This window comes from Triticum dicoccoides, chromosome 3B, assembly GCF_002162155.2.
Source record: "Triticum dicoccoides isolate Atlit2015 ecotype Zavitan chromosome 3B, WEW_v2.0, whole genome shotgun sequence".
Lineage (NCBI taxonomy): Eukaryota > Viridiplantae > Streptophyta > Magnoliopsida > Poales > Poaceae > Triticum > Triticum dicoccoides.
Window position 1 is genome coordinate 411,952,930 of NC_041385.1, and position 10,280 is coordinate 411,963,209.

The 10,280-nt window shown below is 42.0% G+C and overlaps 1 long non-coding RNA gene across 1 annotated transcript; it reads left to right on the forward strand.

The window, feature by feature from the left end:
• Positions 1 to 9,125: 9,125 nt before the first annotated feature.
• LOC119281323 lies at positions 9,126 to 9,580 on the forward strand. Its single transcript, XR_005138378.1, has 3 exons — positions 9,126 to 9,176; positions 9,267 to 9,325; positions 9,414 to 9,580. It is a non-coding gene; the product is annotated as an uncharacterized LOC119281323 (long non-coding RNA).
• Positions 9,581 to 10,280: the final 700 nt, after the last annotated feature.

Consider the following 10,280-nt stretch of genomic DNA (forward strand, 5'->3'; position numbering starts at 1 on the left):
GTCCAAAAGAGAAATGATTTTCTAGAGCAAAAATTTCTCACATGACCACATGATATTTTTGCATAGGAAGTTGAGGCATGATCCAAAGAATATTTGGGAATTTTCTTAGATTTTTCTGAGCAAGAAAAATGAGGGTTACTTTGGAGCAGAAGTGAAAAATATTCATCAAAGAGAAAATGAATATTATGCCATTGAGAAAAATATTTCCTTGGCATTTGTTTGAGAGATATGATGTCGAGAGATGTTTTCGAGGGTGCTAGGAGTCACTTGGGTGAAAACCAAAAGAATACCCAAGTGCTTTTTCCAAATGAGTTAATTCAAAAAGTCAAATTCAAATCAAATATGCAATAAACTCCAGAAAAAGAAAAGTGGCAAAAACCACGGTGTCACAGCAATCTTGATTACGTCAAGGCATGCAGCTACTGGAGTTAATCCGATGGAGAGTGAGGCCCACAGGCCCAACCCGAGGACTATGGGCCGACTCGATTGGCACCCCTTAGTCTAGGACACCGTCAGTAGCCCCAAATGTCAGTGTCAAAACCGGCGGATCTCTGGTAGGGGGTCCCGAGCTGTGGATCCCGGATCAATGGGGAACAAGGGATGAAGGACATGATGTTTACCCAGGTCCGGGCCCTCTCTAAGAGGTAAAACCCTATGTCCTGCTTGATTATATTGCTTGTGTATATGAGGATTAAAGAGTTGATCTACCACGATATCAGATGAAATAAACCCTAGACTAGTAGGATGATGGTTGTTGTTCTAGCCTCTACGGACTAAACCTTATGGTTTATATAGGCACCACGGGTACTAGGGTAACATATGATCGGTTACAACAAGGGAAATAAACATGCCGAATCTTCTTTCTTGACTTGGAGAACACACCAAGACTCCGAGGGTTTTCTTTCCGGACACGGAGTTGCCTTGTAGTTCGGTATCATAGTAGTCTATAGTAGCCCACCTATCCGGCCAATAAGAAGTAGGCTGACAGCCCAAGGACCCCCTAGTCCAGGACTCTCTCACTGAAACCGGTCTTCTACACCGAGGACGACTTCCTTGATGTAAACAAGTTCGGATCCAAATACCTTGGCTCGAGAGACGAGTGAGGGAGTCCTGTATTAGGGGGTTCCCCGGCGTCCGGGATGTGTGACATGGGCCGGACTGATGGGTCATGAAGATACAAGATGAAAGGCTTTCCCCTTTGTCCAGATGGGACTCTCCTTTGCGTGGATGATGTCGGTGTCAAAACCGGTGAATCTCGGGTAGGGGGTCCCAAACTGTGCGTCTACGGCTAATGGTAACAGGAGGCAGGGACACGATGTTTACCCAGGTTCGGGCCCTCTCGATGGAGGTAATACCCTACTTCCTGCTTGATTGATCTTGATGATATGAGTATTACAAGAGTTGATCTACCACGAGATCGTAAAGGCTAAACCCTAGAAGTTAGCCTATGATTATGATTGTTGTTGTCCTATGGACTAAACCCTCCGGTTTATATAGACACTGGAGGGGGCTAGGGTTACACAGAGTCGGTTACAGAGAAGGAGATCTACATATCTGAATTGCTAAGCTTGCCTTCCACGCAAAGGAGAGTCCCATCCGGACACGGGACAAAGTCTTCAATCTTGTATCTTCATAGTCCAACAGTCCGGCCAAAGTATATAGTCCGGCTGTCTGAGGACCCCTTAATCTCAGACTCCCTCAGTAGCCCCTGAACCAGGCTTCAATGACGATGAGTCCGGCGTGCAGATTGTCTTCGGCATTGCAAGGTGGGTTCCATCTCCGAATACTCCATAGAAGATTTTGAACACAAGGATCGTGTCCGGCTCTACAAAACAAATTCCACATACCACCGTAGAGAGCACAATATTCCATAGATCTAATCTGCGGACAACTTTTCATAGCGTGACATCACGCCACGGCCCGGTCATTATTCGAACCATCTTTCACAACCAGCTGTTGCACATATTGCGAGGCGGTTTCCTTGACACGTCTTGTCGAAGCAGAGATCGTGTCCCCTTATCGCGGGATTCTCATCAATAAGGGTGTGGGTAACCCAACCACGCCATTGATACATCTCCAATGTATCTATAATTTTTGATTGCTCCATGCTACTTTATCTACTGTTTTGGACTATATTGGGCTTTATTTTCCACTTTTATATTATTTTTGGGACTAACCTATTAACCGGAGGCCCAGCCCAGAATTGCTATTTTTTTTGCCTATTTCAGTGTTTTGATGAAACGGAATATCAAACGGAGTCAAAACAGAATGAAACCTTCGGGAACGTGATTTTCTCACCAAACGTGATCCTGGAGACTTGGACCCAACTCCAAGAAGTGCCAGAGGCGGTCACGAGGGTGGAGGGCACGCCCCCTACCTCGTGGCCCCCCTGTTGCTCCACCGACGTACTCCTTCCTCCTATATACCTACGTATCCCCAAACGATCAGAACAGGAGCCAAAAACATAATTCCACCACCGCAACCTTCTGTATCCACGAGATCCCATATTGGGGCCTGTTTCGGAGCTCCACCGGAGGGGGCATCCACCATGGAGGGCTTCTACATCAACACCATAGCCCCTCCGATGAAGTGTGAGTAGTTTACTTTAGACCTTCGGGTCCATAGCTAGTAGCTAGATGGCTTCTTCTCTCTTTTTGGATCTCAATACAATGTTCTCCCCCTCTCTCGTGGAGATCTATTCGATGTAATCTTCTTTTTGCGGTGTGTTTGTTGAGACCGATGAATTGTGGGTTTATGATCCAACTTATCTATGGAAAATATTTGAATCTTCTCTGAATTCTTTTATGTATGATTGAGTTATCTTTGCAAGTCTCTTCTAATTATCCATTTGGTTTGGCCAACTAGATTGGTAGTTCTTGCAATGGGAGAAGTGTTTAGCTTTGGGTTCAATCTTGCGGTGTCCTTTTCCAGTGACAGCAGGGGCAGCAAGGCACGTATTGCATTGTTGCCATCGAGGATAACAAGATGGTTTTTTTTATCATATTGCATGAATTTATCCCTCTACATCATGTCATCTTGCTTAAGGCGTTACTCTATTTTTAACTTAATACTCTAGATGCATGCTGGATAGCGGTCGATGAGTGGAGTAATAGTAGTAGATGCAGAATCGTTTCGATCTACTTGTCTCGGACGTGATGCCTATATACATGATCATTACCTAGATATACTCATAACTATGCTCAATTCTATCAATTGCTCAACAGTAATTTGTTCACCCACCGTAGAATATCTATGCTCTTGAGAGAAGCCACTAGTGAAACCTATGGCCCCCGGATCTATTCTCATCATATCAATCTCTATCGCTTTATTACTTGCTTTGTTTTTTACTTTGCCTTTTACTTTTCACTTTGCATCTATCTATCAAAAAAATACCAAAAATATTATTTATCATCTCTATCAGATCTCACTCTCGTAAGTGACCGTGAAGGGATTGACAACCCCTAATCGTGTTGGTTGCGAGTAGCTATCGTTTTGTGCAGGTACGAGGGACTTGTGCGTGGTCTCCTACTGGATTGATACCTTGGTTCTCAAAAACTGAGGGGAATACTTACGCTACTTTGCTGCATCATCCTCTCCTCTTCGGGGAAATCCAACACTATGCTGAAGAGGTAGCAAGAAGAATTTCTGGCACCGTTGCCGGGGAGGCTTACGCAAGCAAGTCAACCATACCAAGTACCCATCACAATCCCTATCTCTCGCATTACATTATTTGCCATTTGCCTCTCGTTTTCCTCTCCCCCACTTCACCCTTGCCGTTTTATTCGCCCTCTCTTTCCCAATCTCCTCCTCTCTTTCCCGTTTGCCTTTTCTCGTTGTCTTTCTATTTACTCGTGTGTTAGTTTGCTTATTTGTCGCGATGGCTCTACCTAGATTTGGTGACCTTCACCTTAAAAGGCTAGAGGAGATCGAAAGCAATGTCAGAAAGTTTATGGTTTTGCAATTTGAGCACAATAACTTCTTTAGAAATGAATTTAAGGAACAAAAAAGTTTTATGAGCTATATGAATAAAGACCTCGATGATATGTCTAAATAATTTGATGGTATAAGGGCCCAAATTGCTCGTCTTGAAAAGATGACCGCTGAAATTTCGGATATGCAAGCTACCTTAGTCAATAAGATGGCCGCTAAACCAAATTCCTATGAAAATCAAGATGAAGATCTAAAAGTTATTGATGTGTCCCCCATTAAATCTTTGTTTTGCAATATGAATCTTGATGAACCCGAATATGATCTTCCTTTACCTAGAAGGCGTTCTAAGAATTCAGAGTTTCTAGATCTTGATGATGAATTTGATGAAAGTGGGATTGAAAGAAATAAAAATCTAGATGTTGCTAAACCCACTATTTTGGATCTCAAGGAATTTAATTATGAAAATTGCTCTTTAATTGGTTGTATTTCCTTGTTGCAATCCGTGCTAGATTCTCCTCATGCTTATAGTCAAAATAAGGCCTTTACTGAACACATTATTGATGCCTTGATGCAATCTTATGAAGAAAAACTTGAGTTGAAAGCTTCTATCCCTAGAAAACTATATGATGACTGGGAACCTACTATTAAAATTAAAATTAAAGATTATGAGTTTCATGCTTTGTGTGATTTGGGTGCTAGTGTCTCTACTATTCCCAAAACTTTATGTGATTTGCTAGATTTCCGTGATTTTGATGATTGCTCTCTAAACTTGCATCTTGCGGATTACACTATTAAAAAGCCTATCGGAAGAATTAATGATGTTCTTATTGTTGCAAATAGGAATTATGTGCCCATAGATTTTATCGTTCTTGATATAGATTGCAATCCTTCATGTCCTATTATTCTTGGTAGACCTTTCCTTAGAACGATTGGTGCAATTATTGATATGAAGGAAGGGAATATTCGATTCCAATTTCCCTTAAAGAAGGGCATGGAACACTTCCCTAGAAAGAAAATAAAATTACCATATGAATCTATCATGAGAGCCACTTATGGATTGAATACCAAAGATGGCAATACCTAGATCTATCCTTGCTTTTATGCCTAGCTAGGGGCGTTAAATGATAGCGCTTGTTGGGAGGCAACCCAATTTGATTTGTGTTTTTTGTTTTTGCTTATTTTTAGGAATAAATAATCCATCTAGCCTATGTTTGGATGTGGTTTTATCTTTTAATTAGTGTTTGTGCCAAGTAGAACCTATAAGATAACCTACGATGATAGTTGACTTGATTCTGCTGAAAAACAGAAACTTTGCACGCACGAATATAATTTTGTTAAATCACAGAAACGTGCTTTGCGTTGATTCTTTTTGCTGCTGTTCAATAAACAAACTTTCCAGGACTTCCTATTTTGGTAGAAGTTTTAGAGTTCCAGAAGTTTGCGCTAGTTATAGATTGCTACAGACTGTTCTGTTTTTGACAGATTCTGTTTTACGTGTGTTGTTTGCTTACTTTGATGAATCTATGGCTAGTAAAAATAGTTTATAATCCATAGAGAAGTTGGAATACAGTAGGTTTAACACCAAGATAAATAAATAATGAGTTAATTACAGTACCTTAAGTAGTTCTTTGTTTTCTTTCTCTAACGGAGCTCACGAGATTTCTGTTGAGTTTTGTGTTGTGAAGTTTTCAAGTTTTGGGTGATCTCTTTTGATGGATTATGGAGCAAGGAGTGGCAAGAGCCTAAGCTTGGGGATGCCCATGGAACCCCCCAAGATAATCCAAGGACACCAAAAAGTCAAAGCTTGTGGATGCCCCGGAAGGCATCCCCTCTTTCGTCCACTTCCATCGGTAATTTACTTGGAGCTATATTTTTATTCACCACATGATATGTGTTTTGCTTGGAGCGTCTTGTATTATTTGTGTCTTTGCTTGTTAGTTTACCACAATCATCCTTGCTGTACACACCTTTTGAGAGAGCCATACATGAATTGTAATTTGTTAGAATACTCTATGTGCTTCACTTATACCTTTTGAGCTTGATAGTTTTGCTCATTGTGCTTCACTTATATCTTTTGAGCGTGATAATTTTTGCTCTAGTGCTTCACTTAGATCTTTTAGAGCACGGTGGTGGATTTGTTTTAAAGAAACTATTGATCTCTCATGCTTCACTTAGATTATTTTGAGAGCCGTTGATAGCATGGTAAATTGCTTAATGTTAATATACTTGGTATTCAAGATATGTGAAACTTTCTTTTGAGTGAATTGAATACTAAGATAAGTTTGATGCTTGATAATTGTTTTGAGATATGGAGGTGATAATATCAAAGTCGTGCTAGTTGGGTGATTATGAATTCAAAGAATGCTTGTGTTGAAGTTTGCAAGTCCCATAGCATGCACGTATGGTTAAAGTTGTGTAACAAATTTGAAACATGAAGTGTACCTGGCTTGTGCATCCTTATGAGTGGCGGTCGGGGACGAGCGATGGTCTTTTCCAACCAATCTATCCCCCTAGGATCATGCGCGTAGTACTTGATTTTTGATGGCTTCTAAATTTTTGCAATAAGTATATGAGTTCTTTTGACTAATGTTGAGTCCATGGATTATACGCACTCTCACCTTTCCGCCTATGCTAGCCTCTTCGGTACCGTGCATTGCCCTTTCTCACCTTGAGAGTTGGTGCAAACTTCGCCGGTGCATCCAAACCCCGTGATACGATACGCTCTATCACACATAAACCTCCTTATATCTTCCTCAAAACAGCCAGCATACCTACCTATCATGGCATTTCCATAGCCATTCCGAGATATATTGCCATGCAACTTCCATCATCTTCATCATGACATACATTACTTTTGTCATATTGCCATTGCATGATCATGTAGTTGACATCGTATTTGTGGCAAAGCCACCATGCATTATTTTTCATACATGTCACTCTTGATTCATTGCACCATCCCGGTACACCGCCGGAGGCATTCATAGAGAGTCATATCTTGTTCTAAGTTTCGAGTTGTAATCCTTATGTTGTAATCAATAGAAGTGTGATGATCGTCATTATTAAAGCATTGCCCAAAAAGAAAAAAAGAAAGAAGAAAGGCCAAAGAAAAAAAAAGAAAGGCCCAAAAAAAGAAAAAAAAAGAAAATAAAAAAGGGCAATGCTACTATCTCTTTTTCCACACTTGTGCTTCAAAGTAGCACCTTGTTCTTCATGTAATGAGTCTCATATATTGTGCTTCAGAGTAGCACCTTGTCCTTCATGTAGTGAGTCTCATAAGTTGTCTTTTTATACTAGTGAGAATTTTTCATTATAGAACTTGGCTTGTATATTCCTACGATGGGCTTCCTCAAATGCCCTTGGTCTTCGTGAGCAAGCGAGTTGGATGCACACCCACTAGTTTTCTTTTGTTGAGCATTCATAGCTCTAGTGCATCCATTGCATGGCAATCCCTACTCCTCATGTTGACATCAATTGATGGGCATCTCCATAGCCCGTTGATTAGCCTCGTCAATGTGAGACTTTCTCCTTTTTTGTCTTCTCCACACAATCCCCATCATCATATTCTATTCCACCCATAATGCTATATCCATGGCTCGCGCTCATATATTGCGTGAAGGTTGAAAAAGTTTGAGATTATTTGAGTATGAAACAATTCCTTGGCTTGTCATCAGGGGTATAGAAGTTGGGAACAACTTTGTGTGACGAAAATGAAGCATAGCCTAACTATATGATTTTGTAGGGATGAACTTTATTTTGCCATGTTATTTTGAGAAGACATGATTGCTTTGATTAGTATGCTTGAAGTATTATTATCTTTGTGTCAATATGAACTTTTGTCTTGAATCTTTCGGATCTGAATATTCATATCACAATTAAGAAGATTTACATTGAAATTATGCCAAAGTATCACTCTGCATCAAAAATTCTTTTTTTTATCATTTACCTACTCGAGGACGAGCAGGAATTAAGCTTGGGGATGCCTAATACGTCTCCAATGTATCTATAATTTTTGATTGCTCCATGCTACTTTATCTACTGTTTTGGACTATATTGAGCTTTATTTTCCACTTTTATATTATTCTTGGGACTAACCTATTAACCGGAGGCCCAGCCCAGAATTGTTGTTTTTTTTGCCTATTTCAGTGTTTCGAAGAAACGGAATATCAAACGGAGTCCAAACGGAATGAAACCTTCGGGAATGTGATTTTCTCACCAAACGTCATCCAGGAGACTTGGACCCTACTCCAAGAAGTGCCAGAGGCGGTCACGAGGGTGGAGGGCACGCCCCCCTAGGCGCGCCCCCCTACCTCGTGGGCCCCCTGTTGCTCCACCGACGTACTCCTTCCTCCTATATATACCTACGTATCCCCAAACGATCAGAACAGGAGCCAAAAACCTAATTCCACCGCCGCAACCTTCTGTATCCACGAGATCCCATCTTGGGGCCTGTTCCGGAGCTCCGCCGGAGGGGGCATCCACCATGGAGGGCTTCTACATCAACACCATAGCCCTCCGATGAAGTGTGAGTAGTTTACTTCAGACCTTCGGGTCCATAGCTAGTAGCTAGATGGCTTCTTCTCTCTTTTTGGATCTCAATACAATGTTCTCCCCCTCTCTCGTGGAGATCTATTCGATGTAATCTTCTTTTTGCGGTTTGTTTGTTGAGACCGATGAATTGTGGGTTTATGATCCTACTTATCTATGGAAAATATTTGAATCTTCTCTGAATTCTTTTATGTATGATTGAGTTATCTTTGCAAGTCTCTTTGAATTATCCGTTTGGTTTGGCCAACTAGATTGGTAGTTCTTGTAATGGGAGAAGTGTTTAGCTTTGGGTTCGATCTTGCGGTGTCCTTTCCCAGTGACAACAGGGGCAGCAAGGCACGTATTGTATTGTGGGCCAATAGCTCCTGTGCGACATGTTTGATGTGAATTTGCTTGAGTGCGACGTTGTTCGAGCGAATGGCTGTGGTGCGACACATTTAAGCAGGTAAATAGCCCAGGGCCACATGGGGTGTTAAATGTGGTTAAATTGGTCGTCAACCAAGCCCGTTTATGTTAGGACATGTGGGTCCAACTTAATTGCTCCTCAAAACAGCTGACCGTGCCCTGCCGCCCGACCGTGCCGGACCCGCCACTCTGCCCCCTCCCCCCTTCTTCTCCGGTGGCGGCGGATCTTGCGTTCTCAACGGCAGCGGCGGAGCCCTCGTTCTCAACGGCGGCGGAGCCTTCGTCCTCAAAAAATGGTGAGTGAAAACCCTAGTCCCCCTCCCGTTCCTCTCTCGGCCCCGTAGATCTCAGCTCGTTTCCTCTGTTTTTGCTTGTTGAATCGATAGGTTGTGAGGGGAGCCCGTGGGCATACTGAGATGGAGCCCCCAGATTCAACTTCGAATAGGTAATGCTCCTCTCTCTGATCCAATTTTGCATGCAATTAGGGCCTAGTCTGCTCTTTCTCACGGGCTCACACTGTCCGCCACTGACAGAGGGGATGCTGCCGCTCGAACCTTCGAATTGACGGTCAATTTCTTTCCATCAAAGGCAAAATTAGTTGATGGTAGCATTCAGAACATTGAGAGAGACACAATTGTTAAATGGGAGGTTGAGTTTACAGAGATTGATCCACAAGTTCTACAGAACATGCGAGAGAAGGCAGTGAAGAAATGGGTGGAAAAAATTGGGGAGAATGTTGTTTGGGGTCCAGAGCAAGAAGTATCACTGTTGCGGTTTGATGATTGGAAAGGAGAGTATGTGAGAATGGAAGATGGTGAACAGATTGTTGATGAAATCGATCGGCAAAACGGCTGGACAAGCAAACGAGCTAATTTTTTTGCTGAGCTGGTTGATCTGAATATTTTTTCGAAGGTTGGATATGTGCCATCACAATTGGCTGCGCAGATGGTAGATGATGATTGGGCTACACAGAGGCCATTGATTCCCATGTGTACTGAACTTACAGTAATAGCCGAAGAGGGACAGGTGACTGGAATTGAAACTGAAACTGCAGCAACTGTTGATTGGAATGTAGTTGAATTAGATGAGCCTACTGATTTGGTCATTGCACCAATGCCTGACATTGAGATGGCCAAACTTTTTGGCATTCCAGTCGATGACAGAGATAAGCAGGAGAGGGGAGAATCTAGTTTGCCTGCTAATGGTGATGAAGATGTAGTGGACAATTGATGGAACAAGCTACAGATGAAGTAGATGATGCACATGATGATGAGCTGGTGCATGTGTATGACAAAGAAAACCCTGTCATTGAAGTAGGCAAGTTCTTCCCAAGCATGAAGGAGTTTAGGATGTGTTTCAAGACTTATGCAGTGAAACATGAGTTTGATGCCAAGACTGTT